We start from the raw sequence: 16,584 nt of genomic DNA on the forward strand, positions 1-16,584 counted from the left end.
ATTTTTATGATAATACTCAATAGTGTTCTAGTCAATACTGTGTAGCATATTTACTATTGTGATGAGTGGTAGAAACCATCTCTGCAGCATTTCGATTTGTTTTTTGCCTAAGCAGTTGGGAAAGTGGCAAATTTTTGTGTGCAAATTATGAGGTGTATGAATTAGTAAGGTAAATTAGCGAGGTTCTGCTGTACTCTATTCCTTCAGCCATAATGCTGGACATTGCAATGAAAACAAAGAGCAGGGGAGACCAACAGGGTGGCTGCTGCTGTTGGAAAGGTGAGCTAAACATTTTAAGTAGTTTAATTTTTTTTATTATTATTTCTTAATGTTCTTGTCTTCTGTATGTTTGGCTGCTTATGATGTTTTTCTGTCTGACTGGTGATTTTTGAAAGGAAAACAATTCTCCAGATTCTATCATTTCAATATACATATATACTAATGGTAGTGATCTCAGAAAACATAACAGAAATATTGAATTTTCTGTTATTATCACTTCTTATTTTGTAGCAACTCAGTTCTTGCCTTTTGCTTTTCATTGCAGTGCCCTACAGTGTAACTGAAGCAATTCTTCAATTTAGTCTGTTTCGAGTTTTCTGACAGTATAATTCATAATAATAGAGTGGCAGTGAGAAAAAAGTTATTAGTCTTGTTTTTATTTAATAGTCAATTGTGGTTCTCGTTTAAATAATAAACAAAGCAAACAATATGGTAGCTAATAAATTTTATTAATATGTTCATTAAATGTGCTATATGCTTCTCCTTAAACCTATCCATCCTCTAACTTTCATTAGATTTCCTCAGCAGATACTACAAATAACCTGGAAAAGTGCAAAGGCATATTCTTCAAAAACTATAGCACTCTATTGTTAAGAACCTATTTCTCATTTAATATTGATGCTATATTTTTATAATAAGCCTAATTTTGAATATACCAAACTTCCTCTGAAGGAATCTGGTCACATTGAAATTTTACATATCATCCCAGAATCCTTGAATTTCTATGACAGATGTTGTAAAAGAATCAGAAGAGAAGTTTTGGAAATTACAGTATCAAATTTTAGTCCTCTGACAGCTTTGTATTTGCCCCAACATTAAAGAATTCCTGGTGGCCAAAAGTCTGTTTATTCAGCTCAAAAACAGTTGTTGCACAGTAAGACAAAAAAGACTTTGTGGATATAGTTTAAAGCAGGGAAGACTCTGACAAGATGATATTTCTCCCCAGAAATCATTGGAGACAAAAATCTTATTGGCTTCAAGGCTGTTAGAAAAGAAAGGTATCATGCTATTCTTAAATGGCACGTGACTTATGCTGGTAAGGTGGTTGAGAGTAAAAGGGAATTACAAGAATAAGTGATAATTGGTTTTATTACAAATCTTCATGTTAGGTGGGAGTTCATGTGACTGAAGTTCAAACAGTAGGACGTTTAAAGGAGATGCTTATGGTGAGGAAATACACTTTATTTTGTGAAATCAAGTCAAGGAAATGAGAAACTTCTCAAACGGTTATGCTACCCAACATTAGACTGTTAATTACAGGATGTTATACCCACACAGAGATACACAACAGACTTACATTTGACGTTGGTGAGATAAGGTACTCTTGTGTCAGTTCTGTTAGAGCAAAAGGAACTGTGAAATGTGGGAATTCATTGTTCTGTTCCAATATCTGAATGAAGTATATGCTGGTGGTTACTGATCTTTTCAGCTATCCATTTGGACCCTTCTGCATTTCTGTCGTAAGCCAGTGCTTGTTCTTGGAATCTTTTTTTTCCTCTCTCCTCTCTGATTTCCTTTCTTCATCTAGCTCCTTATATTGCTTGGTTTCCAGTTAAACTAATTTCTCTTTTCCTTGCATTTGAGTGCCCACAGGGGTAACACAATGCAACTAAACGAAATTCTCTTTGCTCTCAGTTTCTTTTCCTGGCACCACAATGAAATCTAAGCATTCTGAAGGAGCAAGAGAAAAATAGGAATTCAGACTGTTGCAGCTCTGGATTGGATTATGCCTCATGACAGAACATTTGAAGAATTGAGATGTCTAATTCAAACAAATCTGTATTGAGTTTGTATGAAGTTTATTTCTTCAAAAGCTGAGGCATAATTGTTTTTGAATTGCTGGTAGAATATTGCTTGAAACCATTGTGATACAGTCTCAAATCCCTCCTTGACTCTCCTCTTTCCAAAGCATATGGAGGATGCAGTCTTCCTACAAATTGTTGTAATTAATAAATAGACAACAAACATTTGCTCCACCTGCATTTGAGAACTGGTTGAGGTGATTTGCTGAATTAAAAGTAAGCAGCCAAAGAAACAGGAATTTAATATGAAGAATTTGAGCTTAAATGTTTAATATGCAGAAAGTTAAAAACAGCTGAACGCAGGATCTTATATGAAAAGTAGTGGCCAGTGTTTAGTGTAGGTTGCTCTACCTGTACCATCTGTAATGTATTGGCAATGAAGTAAAAAGACAGGTAATAATGAGTCTGGAGAAATTTTGATGAATTTAGCGAAGCATTCCAGTAGAAAATGTTGATGCGTTAAAGCAGAAATGAAGATTCATTCAGGTTAAAGAACTTAAACATTTTTGCGAGTATCTCGCTAATTACTTTTGTTTCATATGGTTATTACAGTAGTTACCAAACATAACAGATTTCACTGCAGAAAATGCATTGATAACACAGTCACTACCCTAGCATAGGTTTGGTTCTCCCTCCAGTTTCCTACTGTTTGTACGTGTATACAGACACGTTCTGTACATCGGTTTCTTCATGTGCACTTATCTGCCTACTGTCTACTCCAAATCTTGTGCTATGGAACCAAGCCTCCCACTCAACATATTAACATAATTACAAGGTTTTAGTGAGTAATCATAGACTCTCTTTGGGCAAATTTTACAATGGCATTGGATTGATTTGTGGTTACTGCAGTCTGTTTTCTTCTTGCTGCCGTGCTCTTCCACCTTTCTGAAATGGCTACAGAATTAAGTCAAAACCAGCCCTATCATCTATGATAAATTAAACTATTCTCTAGAGTAAGTAGATGTATTTACAGCAAAAATTCCTCTCAGAATTTTTGTGCACTGTAGAGAAACAAAGCCTTTGTTTAAGTACTGCCCATTTCAGTTCAACTTGAGCATAACTTAGCTTTTTTGCCTTGATTTCTTGGCACTAACTTCTTGAATGCTCATTTGATTGTTATTTATGGTTAAAGATTTTTTAAAATGAGACATTGTGCTACACTGGCTAGCATGAGCACGTATTTTAATTTATGATTTACAGTGAAATAAAATAATTTTATTTCAGTGGTTTCTTCCTTTGCCATTTACTGTAAGCAGTGTGTATTCTAAAGGTCACTACAAGTAAAGCTACTCCGGTTTAGTGTCTCTTGAAATTTGTAGTGGATCATATAATAGTAAATTGATATGATTTTATTTGTTAAAAATATGTATTAATTAAATCAATTTGTCTAGGAATCATAATATAATCAAAATTGCAAAGGAAATTGCATAAGTAGGTTGGTCTACAATTGAAAGAAAATCCATATAGTTTGTTTTTATGGGGAGATGTTAGCATCCAGAATTTTAAGATTTTTGCAATTATGCCGTTAGAACATTATCTTTTTTTTCCTCTTGTCCATTTGTTGCTAATTTATAGCTTTTCCCATGTGCATGTAGTAACAATGTACCATCTATTATAATTTTCTTTTCTTGTACAGGATTTTCTTCCTATCATTGCTACTTTGTATCTTCTGCCATTCCTATCAGCTTTCTCTCCTCCTTTTCTCCACTCCCCTTTAATACAAATCTTAAGCGTGCATACGAATCTTTCCTGCCTCTTTTTCTTTATGTTAGGTGACAGTCTTCCATTTTGACTTTCCTCTGGCTCCAGTTTTTGTCATGATTTCATTTCTGGTCTCCTTCAGCATGTGGCTCTATAGTCTTATGTTCTCTCCTTTTCCCCTTTATCTTCAGGTAGTCTTAGTCATAAACACACCATCGTCTGTAAGCTCACGATTTCCAGATCCGAGTTCCTGTTGCAATACTATCTCCTTCAGTTCGGCTAAAACTGTGTCCTCTGCCTATAGTTCCTGTGTGAATGTCTCATGATGAATTCAAACTCAACACGGTCGGTATAGAGCCCTCGGTCTCCTTTCTTGTGTGCTGAGCGCTCATTGCTACTTCTGTTCGTAGTCGCTGCATGTGCCACCTGCTTCTGTCACCAGGGCTTACTGGCACTTCAGACTCAATTTGTCTTTACATTTAGCCTGTGTCTAAATCCTGACAGTATTTTCTGTAGAATATGTCTGAGACAAAACTTTTGTTCTCCATTCACAAACCTTCACAAACCTGAAATTCTTGTCAAGACTAGCCATCCTCTAACCTGACTGTTACCCCCTTTTTTTTGGCTTGGCAAATACAAGCATTCAGAGTGTTATTGTAGAAACAGTTCACATAATTTGTTCTGATCATGTCAGCCTTTCAAAATGCATCGAACAAGCTATGCACTGACATTTTTAAGGCTCTTCAGGGTCTTTTACCACCCAGCCTGTCACCTCTTGCTCACAATAAAAATGAGTAACAGTGAAAATGATGATTCACAGTAAAGATGGTGACTCCTGTTTCCATTACCTGCTTCTAGAGTTTGAAAAAAAAGGGATTTCATGCTTTATTTCAAACTGTTCCCCTCCTGGAAAGGAGATATCCACATCCATATCCATCTAAAAAGTCATTACTATTTTTTTTTAATCTCTCTTGTTTGGAAAGAAATCTAGAAAAGCATGCTTATTTTCTTTAAGAGTTGAAAATTTTTTGTTTGACCCTTAAACCTAGAAATACAATCTATTGTGACCATAATTAATATTTAATATTTAAATGGAAGGTGTGCTTAACAGCAAAAGGCAATATATAATGCCAACCTGAAGAGCACTATAGAAATATGGAGATAATGTTGTATCGAGAAGAGATTATATTCTGATTTAAAAAAAATGATCGATGAATTATAGGAAGTCTTATTTAGGCACATGCTTTATACATATTGCTAGCTTCGTATTCTGAATTACTAGTAGAAAGAAAAAGTAGTTTCAATAACCCATTTTCAGTTTGGCTATTATTAATTGTCCTATTTCTTGTGTACAGATTTGGAAGGAGGATTTTGTATTTTCCTTTTGTTATTTGTTCCTGAGAAATTCTGCTGTCTCTTAGCCTTCTTTACTGAAAGAATTATCACTTCTATATGAAATTTCAAACAGCTTAGAAGGAGGAGGCCTTTCACAGAGATTAGCCCAAACAATTCTACTAAGGGTTCAAGCCTTACTGCTGTCAAAAAGGGTCAGATCCTAAGACACTTCTATGTCATTTTTAGAGATGTCCTTTATCTTCACAGTCCTAATTTCAGACTCTGCGCTGGTTTAGCTCCATTAAAGTCATGCTACCAAGGACTCCTTACCAGCCATAGATGTTCCCATGATGCCATCATTACGAAGAGCAGAAATTTCTATGAAGAAGTGGTACTAACCACATTTCTGACTCATCTCCCCTAAGATGGAAACGAGAGAGAAGGTTATTCATCCATCTGGTCCTTACTAGTTTCCGCAGTATAAATGCTGGAACAAATCAGATGGCCTTTTCAGAGTCCTTAATAACACATGAGAATGCTGGAGTTAGCTGGACTGCGTTAAATGTGAAAAACAATTGCCTGTTTTCACTTCTTAACATAGGAGTGCAGTCACAGCAATCGCCTTTTTCAGCTTCTCCAGGATTCTTCCTACATGTGTAAATTTAAACTCTTCATCCTGATACAACTTTCTGACACTCTATTTTAATTATTTCACACATATCTTTTAAAAATTGTAATGTTTTATTGTGTATTTAAATTAAATCTATATTATACTGAATAGAGCTAAATTCCTAACTCTCCTGTCTGTATGTTGACACCTCTTTGGCATCCTTGGTGTGTCTTACAAAGTGAACACTTTAAATAGATAAATAGCTTAATTTATGAATCCTAAATCTGCCCTTTCTGTAACTTGTTCTGCAACAAATGAGCAGAAGTAGAGCTTTGCCTATGATACTCAGATTTACAAGGGAATGTCTGGGAGTTTAGCTTTCTGTTATCATCCATTCTTGATGGAGTAGATAGCCAAAATATTTTATCATTGAATAAGCCAGAATTATCATTTGCCAGTCTGTATTCCGGTTGTATATTGAGTATTCTTGAATTATAAGTCATTCAGCCAAATTCTTTTCTTCCACATGTTTCCAAAGGGGCCTTAATGCTGATAACATGGAGACATGCCCTAGTATAGATTTTGACCTGTGTAATATAGATGTCTCAAAATTGTTTTTTAAAATGTTATAGTTTCAAGCCTGTAAAGACCTTTTTATTTAGCAGAAGAGTTGGTTAGGAAAGAAAATGAGGAATGGAGTGATGTTCCAGATATGAATCCCAAATTCACTACAAATATGTGACCTAAATGTTGTTTGTAGAAGACAGCTGAAATTATCCTCTTCTATATCATCCAAGAAAAAATTAGCCCACTGAGGTATGAAATAATCTCCAAATGGTACAGCAGAATGCTATGTTTTAAATTTCAGCAAATGTGGGTCATGGAGTGCTATCAATTTAAAGGATTTTATTCAGTTAGTTCATCATGAACAAATTCCCCTGGACCTCTGAGAGAACTTTTCTAGTCATCAGTAAAATTACTTCTGATATTTTCTGATGTCATCATGGTGCATATGGAAGTAGAAATCTGAAATGACACCTTAAGTAATGAATATAGAATTTATTTATTTATTTATTAGATACTGCGTATGCTTTTTTCCGTTTGGTACAGTGTAATTATCCATTACTACACTCTAAAATATTATTGAGTTATAAATGCAGAAATGTTTCCATTGATGTGTATTCCTATAGTTTTCTTAATTTGTCTGACTTACTACCTTCTCTTGCGTTTAGGACACACATTAATTAGTCTTCCTTTTAAATCTTTTATCTGTTGTTATAAAGAGGCTTCTAGCATTTAATAAATCCAAGCACATGCATATACTGCTTGAGGAGGGATTTATTTGTATTCGCAACAGTGTGTGGTGTTGTTGAACAATTGAAAAATGGTAATAGAATATGAAGAGTGATTATTGTTGTTTGACTTACCTTGACTTAGAGCATATTTATTATCCCTGACATCTAAATACTGTTCTGAAATAAGCAAGTTTAATGTAAAAGAACTTCTCTCAGAAAGTAACATTTAAAGAATAGGAAGATGAGTCTCAAGAGAACTCTTTGTTCAATATTTGTGGCGTTTAATGTATTTATCGTTACATTTCTGAGGTGTCATATCTGGACTATTGATTTACAGAATTGAGGACCAAGCAGTTTTCACTCTGATTTGTTGTTTTTCCCCCAATGGGATTTGTAGTAGCACGATTGGATTAGGTTTGGATTAGATTTGGATTAGATTATCTAAAATGACCTTTATTTGGTTTGCAGCAGGCAGGTGACAGTGTGACTGATTTTGAAGGTAAAAAATAAGACTCGAAGGAGGTATTCTTGGTGGGTAAGCAGCACAATAGGTGATGGGATCTAAGAAATTGCTTCTGTAGGGATTAACTTCTTCCTTAGTGCCACATTTTCTTATCTGTCAAAAGCTCCCTTTTCTAGAATAGTGCAGAACATTCAAAAAGCTTAGCCTTTGTAAGTCAGTAAGTAACAGTTTCTCATAAACTTCTGAAAGATAAATGATTCAAGTGATATATCCGCTTCTCCTCTTAATCATCAGTTAATAAGATATTCGTGAATCATAAACTTGGAGATGTAACTGATGGTATGCTGTTTGGGTCATTCATACTGCGTGACCCAAGCTTTGAGTACAAAATGTTGGCATTAGGATGAGTTCAACTGTTTTTTAAAAATTGAGAATAAATTGCTCTAAACATAGAAATTTATGTCTCTCTTCATAAAACTAGTTCATAAAACTGTTCATCAAATCTCTTCCTTACTCTGATACTTAAATTTTTCTCATTATTTACTTTTTTGTTCTTTTCTATAAGCTTCTTTTCCCATATTGTAGCTGAAATATCCTTTTTTCCCCTAGTTCTCTCTTCAGAGTTCTGTTTCTAAATCCAGTAACAACAGATTTTTTTTCATAAAACAGTGAAATGCAATTTTTCAATGCCTTTCCCAAATGTTTTAGTTGTAGCTGTCCTTGTTCTCCTTCCAACAAAGTGAATGGAGAATTTTCATAAGTTGTGTCTTTACGCAGTGACTGCATAGGGAGCAATCTGTTATGAAGTTGGTTTAAAAAAAAAAAGAAGTATAATTAACCCATAAATATAATACAGTACTTGTTAGAGAAAGAATAATCTATTTTGGTATTCTATAATGATTTTTCTTAATATAACTCTAAAATTTGTTATTTTCCTTATGAATAGGGAGGAAGAGTTAGTCTCTGAAAACATTTATTAAATTTACTCCCCTAAGTTCCTGAAATTAATTAATGTATTTAAAATGTTTGCGGTAAAGCTTGGTTAGTCTGTCCCAGTGTCTGAACGTACTGGCAAAATGGAATACTTTTATTGCTTAAGGACCCAGAGTGTTTTTGATTCTCTTGGGTTTTTCAGTCAGTAGAGGCGGTTTCTCACTTGTTCCAGATATTAGCTTTAGCCTTACATTGAAATAGTTTTAACTGTGGTTTTATTATTGTAGAATTATTTTACTAAAATAATTTGCTTCAGTTGATAAATTTTCAAATTGAAAGAAAAATAGGTTAACATAAAAATGAAGCAACAAAAAAAAAGTTGAACAAAAAAGTGCTACAAAGAGGAGTTGTTCTCTGTCTCAAGAACTATTGTAAAATGAAGTGTTTTATTTTAAATACTAGTATTGAAATTGCTTCATTTTACCAAAGTTGTCCTGTTATTCAGGTAATTGTCTCTTGAATTACTATTTTTTTTTTAAGAACTAATTTCAGAGAGGGATATTTTTTTGTATCTCACTAATAAGATATTTTAAAAAATGTATGATTACATTCAGGAAAGTACCAAAGGGCTGCAATTTATTAAGTTGCATGGTCTGACACTGTTACCCTGTTAAAACTTAAAACTCAGAAAATAACATTCACTGGAGCTTGTAGGATTGTGAAGGATGTAAGAAAGGAAAAAATGAGAAATGTGTATCATAATGGCTGTGTTATTTGGAAGGATATAGAATAATTCATGCCTAATAGAAATATGAGCTTACATAATGTTGTTTTATATTTTCTGTTCAATTTACTTAATCTTTTGTTTGTTTTATTTTTGTTTTTTTCCTAAAGAACTTGGAGTCTGACTTGGAGTCTGGCAAAGATCGTAGCTTATCAGGCTTGATTTTGAATACAAACACCGTATTTTAGATGTAGTTAGGACTAACATCGTATGCCTTTGAGTACAGATGATATCTCCCTGCTTTGCCACCTACTCTGCGTATTTTGTATTCAATTGAGTTATAGAACATGACATAATTCTTGCAGGTCCTTGAAAATATATTCACCCTATTAACACATGATTCACTAATCAGAGTGGATATATTTTTTTTCTGCACGTGGAGTGATGTGCATCAAAGATTTAATGCTATTTTGTTAGAGTTGTTCTGGACACACAAATGCACTCTCTAAAAATTAATATATAGGACTCTATAATAAACTATATAAAACATATAGGTAAATAAATTGCATATGCATCAAATTTTTCTGCAAAAAATAAATATGCCATTGTTTTCAATGGTTTGTGCCCTGGCTCTTTCTCCATTTTATTTTTTTTGCCTGGAACATATTTTGACCACCCATACTTTTGAGAAACCTTAAGCAATGTTTGTGTGTGGCTGGGATTAGAATGAAGAATATGGAAAGTCGGAGAGTAGTGTGTATGTGGGCTTCTGAAACAATTTTTTTTTGTATTGGGGTCAGTGGTGGGATGCAGGAATTTTGGGGAGATATAGACTAAAACTCTAGAATGGAAGTTAATAAAAAGAAAATACCAGATTGGTGGAAGGAGCCTCTTATGGAGCCGATAAGGGTAGGAAGAGTGAAAAATGCTTGCGGGAAGTGGAACGTGAGCTGCTGGCTGTGCTGTGGTCTGTTAAAAGAAGGAAGGAGCAAACAGAGGCAGGAAGCAATTGTTGGAAAAAAGAGGAAGCCAAAAATTGTTGGTAATTAATGGTATAGATAGAACTGATTACTCCAAAGCAGAGTTCCTAGAATTGAATTGTGGGGACAGTTTCCCTAATTGTCAAGCAAATACATTTAATGGCATGCAAATTTTGTGTATTAATTAGAATCCAAGGTCTACAGTCTTCTGCTTTTAAAACAGCTGTTAGAGGTTATTTTCCTCACCACTTTGTTTCCTGTTGTCTAAGCAATAGTGAAAATAAACAGTAGTAGCACCTGTGTTTTCCTGAGACAAAGATTAAAATACTCTTTTTGGATATAAACCTAACTTCATACAAACTGAAGGCTATATGTCTCTGATTACATGGTGATAATGGAAGCTGAAGGTGTCAGCTGTGGTGCAGAATAGAAAACCTTGAGAGGCAAAATCCAAAGGACATTTAGTACTAGAGTTAGCTCTTGGGCTGTTGTCACTGCTTCTGTTTTAAAATGAATGTTAACTGCAGTTGTTATTTGAAGTGCTATTAAATTTGAGGTAAAGAATGCTAATGTTTGCTCTTAGAAGGATTAGCCTTCCTCTTACAGATTATTTAAAAACTAATCTATGAGGTCATAAATCTTGTAAGTTGTTAAATTCAATCATCACATGTTAGCTCAGATCTGATTTTTGTGGTCTTTCATTTATGTGTTTCTTTATACTAAGATAGTATAAAAGGGAAGCAAACTAAGTTGACAAAACTAGGGGAAATGCAATTTAAAAGTGTCCGTGAGAAGGAAATGTTTAGGATTTTTTTTTTTCACCTAAAAATATGTATTTTTTTCTGTTGAATATACAGGTCTCTTGAATGTAAGCATACAGAATTATTCAAATTAACAGAAAATCCCTTGAGCCTGGTGATTTGGACTCACCAGAGCTGAATGAGGTAGAGAGCGCCTTTTTGCCTAGTTTGTTGCATAGCCTGGAATTTGGGCTGCTTCTTTGAGAGTGTCCTAACTAGTGGGTTGCATAGGTCAAGGGGAGAGTTACTGCCTGACTGCTTTCCTTCCATCCTCACTTTCCTCCCACTCTTCCCAGTGACTAGATTTTAGGATATTCTTCATTTGCTATTTAAATGAAATGAAGAGCTTCAACAGAATTCTCACCCTCAGAGGTTAGTTTAGCATGACATTAATTTCAAGTGTCTAACCTTTCATGTATTTATTCAGAAAAAAAAACAAACCCTTTTAACATGCATTAAGGAGTATTTTAGATCTAGCTTGCTAGATTTTTATCCAGCAATTTGACATCTTAAACTTCACCAAACTGGAAGCTGTGCTTTTAGAGCAACTGGGGAAAACGCGCTACGTTTCTGATATGCTTTGCATAAACGAATTACAAAATTCTTACTCTTAAAAGTAACATAAGTATTAAAATCCAAAGGAAATAAGAATATCTACCCAAATTCCCTGAGAATCTGCCCGTACTCTTTATTGGTACTATGAAGGACTAAAAAATCTGCCAATAACATACTTCTCTGGTATGACTCCTGCTGAAGCAGTTTTGTCAGCAGTAGCTGTAAAGACTGATCCTTAGAAAAGGGCTTAAGGGGTTGTGAACTTGAATGTTTAGATCTTTTTGTTCTCTAGGAAACCAATTACAAATCTGTTCATGTCCAACTCTGAACATGTTATTCTATTCAGGTGTTTATTTACAAAACCAGATAAATGTCATTTGTCTGTCTTCAGTGCTCTCAGGTTCTGAGCATTTTCCAGCAAATGCTGGAAGGGCTTTTATCTTGATGTTTCACTTTTGAACAACCACAAATGGTGTCCTGGAAATACACTGTAAGAAGTCAAATTCTTAAATAAAAAACGCTGCACAGAAATGTATTGGTAAACATCAAAAGTGTGGAGTTTGAAAACAGTTTTGAAAACTTTCAAAGACTTCATATCTATTGTAATTCAGTTAGATACAGGGATATAGTGTATACATTTCTTGAAGCATATGTTCATCCTTTTATTATTTTGTTTTTTACTTTATTAAGATTTGAGAACTTTTTTGCATTTAAACTGTATGGTGTTTTTTTTTTTAATATTTCTTTTAATATTGTGAATGGTCTTGATAGCTGAGTGAGATGAGAGTATAAACTTCTTATTCTGCTTACTTGTCTTTTCAAGCATTTGTTGATGTCTGAGTGGCAGGACGTGTCCCCAGTTTTTAGAAAAAGAAAAATCTTGCTAAATGTACGTAAGCATGTTGATAGAGAGTTGATAATATTTAGTGCATTTTTGTAGCTACCAGTCTCAGAATTGAACTTACTCCTTTCACCTTGTATTTTTGTAGCTTCAAAAACGGTAAAATTTTTTATTGGACAAACTTCTATCTAGTATATTTTGGATGGAATTGCAAATTGTATATTTCTGTGGGTGGAAGAAAGTAGTTTTTACAGTAGTGGAAGAGTGGAGGCAGTAAGCATTAAATGCTTCTAACAAGAGGTGAGGAATTGGAACAATTTCAGAAATTGAGGAGTAATTGTGAAGCCATTCTCTATATGAAAAAAGATTGCAGCAAAGCTTTTTTCCTCTCTGAAGGCAAATTAGACCCTCAGAATGATTAAAAATGAATTGCTTGTATATACTTCTCATACCCTTTCCAAGTAAATGCTGCAATAGTTATCTACAAACAATTTTACTTTTAGAAAAAAGTCTTGGAGATGGTTGTCAGGTAGTACTGACTAAAACTGTGCTTTTTGCTTTATTGCCCTTCTGCCAGTGTTTTAGAATATATGTAAGTAACTACTGAACAATGTTCTGTCAGCATGCTTTTGTAAAAAGTAAGAGACTATAAACCTGAATTTGTTCAAGAACAATTATTCAACTTCATGTTCAGATGAAAATTCAGATTAAACTGAAACTTCCTATTAAATTTAAAGAACAGACAGCTCTTCAGTCTACTTTGGAAAGCTGCAAAATGTATCAAGTTTTAGTTTTGTCTAAAAAGTAAGAAGATACTTTCTATCTTAAGCATTCCCTGATGCATTCTCTATTTGGAGTGATACATATTAAAGCAAAACCCAAGGACTACTAGGACTATTTTTTTTAATGAGTACAGTATTAAATGACAGTAACTTATATGGAAAAGAATTAAACAGTACAAAACAGTTTCAGAGAACTGTTTTGATTGATAATACTCCACATTAAACATATAATAAATAATTAGTTAAAATATGTTAACTGGCTTAAAAGACTATTCTTCCAAACCTGACTCAAGTTTTTGAAAGCCCTATGCTGTAGGGTAATGGTCCATGTCATTTTGTTACATGTGCTTTTCAGTGGTGGTTTCTTCTGTCTGGGGTGCAAGTGATAGACATGATAAAGAAGTTTCTCTGCAGTTGCGGGTGCTGTGGTGCGATACACAATATGTTATGACGAGAATTTTAACATGAAGCTGATCCTGTCCTTTTTAGGAATGGAGGCTTCTGAAAAATACAGAACTGGAATAGTTCAGCATATGTGGTTGAGCTTAGCTTGTAGGCTGGATACGTCAACATTAATGGTTAGAGAGCTACTCTGCATGTGTAATAGTGGCATGAAAGCTGCCTAGGATGAAGTGTCCATAAAATATAAAAACAAAATTATTTTTCTGAGAGTCATATCTCATGTTAAAATGGCTGTCTAACTTACAATGTTTTGTCCCTGTCCAGTTCTTTCAACCTCTCTTCACCAGATCATTTTGTGGATTCCATCTAACACTTTTAAGATTTTCCCTTATTCCTTCAGAGGTCTCTGATTAGATCTCATGAAATAAGAGGAAATGGAGTGCCTGAGGTATCAGAAATTGCCAGGGAAGGCAGGAGCAGGAGAGAGGAAAAAAGGGTGACTGAGAATGAATGTAATTCTCCTGCCACTTTCCTTCTCTACTCTGAAGAGCAGCTACTGATACAAAGAACAAGAAACGTCTGTTGGTGCTTCGAAGATGTCGTGCAAATACCTCAGTGAACTTTAAAACTGGAAGCAGATCAAATATGTTAGTGTGATGCTTTGTGCAATCTAACTAACCTGGGAAGACCCTCATGTTCTTCCAGGACTGCAATTAGTATCCCTCTCTGCATAGCATTGCACTGTGTCCTGTAGATTTACCAACTGATTCAGAGCTGGCTTAGCTATTTCTGTGCAGTGCTGCATTGCCATCTGCAGATGTACTGAAAATTACATAGTGGTCTCAAAGATACGCTGTAAAGAACTGAAAGGGATAACTTGCCTAGATAGCCATCTACTTTGCTTTCTTGCAGGAGTACATAGGCCAAATAAATATCTCTAGATGATCTTCATGACTCCTAGTCTGGATTTTAACGTGTTGTGGAGGCTAGGTTACAGACAGGAGAGCTCTTAGGATGAGTAGCTGCATGTCAGGGGAAAAGGACAGGGCAGTGAAACAAAGAATGTGAAGATGCTGCCAAAGTGTAGGAGACCAGGAGATAGAAAAGAGAATTTTCTCCATTATTAGAGAAAATAACCTTTTATTCTTATTTACGTTTATTCTTATTTACTTTCAGTGTTTTTCACTTTCTCCACCCATACATCTAACTCTTCTTCAAAACATGCCATCTTTGGCCTCATCTATAGTGCTTCCAGCTCCCTCTTAAGCTAGTCTTAGCTTATTCCTCTAGATCTACTGTTTCTGTATTTCCTTCCTATGCCCAATAACTGCTGGTTGGACAAAAGGCAGCAAGTGCTGTGGCAGGTTTTGAGCAGTGTATGTGCTGATTAACCACACAGACTGCTATATTTCTATTAAATTTCACTGAAATGGTTCAAAAAAAAAAGTAGGGAATTAATAAGCAGCATGACTGTGTGTGTGTATATATATATAATTTTAATCTTTATACATACAAACCTGTGTGTCTAGACTTACCCAGGTGCTCTGCCTCAGGTGAAGGCAACAAGTAGAAATGTGGATGAACAGCCCTGAGAAAGCAGAACTACACTTACCTGTTTAAAATTAGACACTTACTTTGAATAGTTTCTCCTAGGATTTTAAATATACATGTGTCCTGGGACACAGTCAAAGAAACTCACTACAGTTATTTTGAGTTCTAATAAAGTAAAATCGATTTTCTTATAAAATGTATTTTAAAAAGATTTCTACCGTATGATTTGTATTCAGTGTATAATTAAACAGTTAGTGGACGAATCATCTTGAAAAAAATACATAGCAGAAATACATAGAATGGATAAGAAGTAATAAACAAAATGCAGGAATATTTTAAGTCCTGTGAATTTTAATTTATTGGAATAATGTGGCACTGTTTGTGTGTTTCTACAGCAATTAGTGAAATCAGTTCAGTTACTTGCACAAATAAAAATAAAGAGCAGTGGAGTTTTATATGATATAATTCAACTACTGAAAATAGAATTGGAAACAATATTTACTATATCTTCTTCATTTCTGAAATATTTCTGTTAATAAATAGTGATTCAAAAGTAGTGTTGGAAGAGACCACCTGGATTGCTCTTTGGAAACCAGAGCATCCCTTCCCATTATAGACTACTTCTTCCTTTTCACATCTATCAAATTAAATTTTACACCTTTTTCTACTGTAAAAGGAAAAAAAAAAGTCTGAAAAACACATTTAAAAACTATATTTTCAGCTTTGCCTCATTAAATCTGCATCAGTCAGACTATATTACATACATTTTTGGAAATTCATGAGATTTATGAGGTTTCCTTCCAAATTCTGAGCTGAGCCTTTAACAGTTGAGGGCTTCTAAAAGGATGAGCTACTTTAAAAAAAAAAAAAAAAAAAAAAAAAAAAAACATTGTTTCAGTGAATGGAATTCTGTTTAAGTGTCTAAGAAGAATTGTTACAGCTTTATTTTCTAATTCTCAGTTCTGTAAGAAAGGAATTATTACATGAACTCTAAGCCATCGAAGGGAAAATTGTAACATGTAAACACCCTGTAGGCTACTCCTTAATTCATCTCGTGTCAGTAAGACTGGAACCTAATTCGTCTTTATTTTTTTCTTAAATCTCAGTGTAAACTAAAGATGATTTAAATGTTTATCTGCTGGAGAGACTAAGCCAAGAGCCCTTTTTTCATTGCTTTTGCAATCAGGACTCTGCCTGAGCAGAAAGAATTGTGCTGTCAGTCACTGAGATCTTGTTCTGAATTAGTGATAACTTTGTAGGGAAGACATGGGAGTTAGTTTGGAGAGGTTTGTGCAGACATCACTTTTTGTATAGAAGAGATTTAAAACATCTATAAAATTGATAGACTGTTTTTAAAGTTTTTGAAGTAATGCATGAGATATAGCTGTATTATACCCATCTATACCATTTATTATGTTCATCTGTCATAATCTCCTTCAAGGAGACGGAGCAGGATTATTTAAAGCATAATATGATACACTCAGCATTTTTAGCATCCACTGAATTTGATCATTGACAAAGAAGTAGACGA

The 16,584-nt window shown here is 34.3% G+C and overlaps 1 protein-coding gene across 2 annotated transcripts in view; it reads left to right on the forward strand.

Annotated features, from left to right (window-relative positions):
- Positions 1-16,584, forward strand: part of TTBK2 (tau tubulin kinase 2) — a 100,559-nt gene that overhangs the window by 44,948 nt on the left and 39,027 nt on the right. The window lies entirely within an intron of this gene.

This window comes from Rhea pennata, chromosome 5 (genome assembly GCF_028389875.1).
Source record: "Rhea pennata isolate bPtePen1 chromosome 5, bPtePen1.pri, whole genome shotgun sequence".
In the NCBI taxonomy this organism is placed as follows: Eukaryota; Metazoa; Chordata; class Aves; order Rheiformes; family Rheidae; genus Rhea; species Rhea pennata.